A 642-nucleotide genomic window follows, 5' to 3' on the forward strand; every position below is an offset into this window, starting at 1 on the left:
ATATAATATACATATACGCAAATACACTCATATATGCATGTACACACGCACACGGATATATATTTGTTCATGCGTATGTATTGCATATATATATATATTTGTGTGTGTGTGTGTGTGTGTGTGTCTCTACACACACATCTGTACTCTAAAACATCAAATAGGGACATCTCCTTTTAAGTAATAGTAAATAGTCTCACCCCAAAACAACACAACACACAAATTAACGCAATAAGGCAATAACAAAATAAAGAAACAAACAACCAAGCAAATAACTTAATAAATAAAATGGAGTAAATCAGGGCAGAAGGCTCCGACATGTATCCGTTGCTACCATTGTAATGGGAATAAAAGAAAATGTCAACAGTAAATCTACATCCAATCTGTGTTTCTCTGGCAAAACAACAAACGAGAAAAGATTCCATAGTAAGTACGTGATATAACGCGACACTTTCATTTATCGCAATATGTTCTAAATTAGCGAATTATTTAGGGTGCGTAAACGAGGTATTAGTAACAATACCTCGTTTAAAATGGTGAAGTTTAACACCTTATCTCTAAAACACACACACACACACACACACACACACACACACACACACACACACACACACACACACACACACACACACACACACACACACA

This window comes from Octopus bimaculoides, chromosome 4, assembly GCF_001194135.2.
Source record: "Octopus bimaculoides isolate UCB-OBI-ISO-001 chromosome 4, ASM119413v2, whole genome shotgun sequence".
Lineage (NCBI taxonomy): Eukaryota > Metazoa > Mollusca > Cephalopoda > Octopoda > Octopodidae > Octopus > Octopus bimaculoides.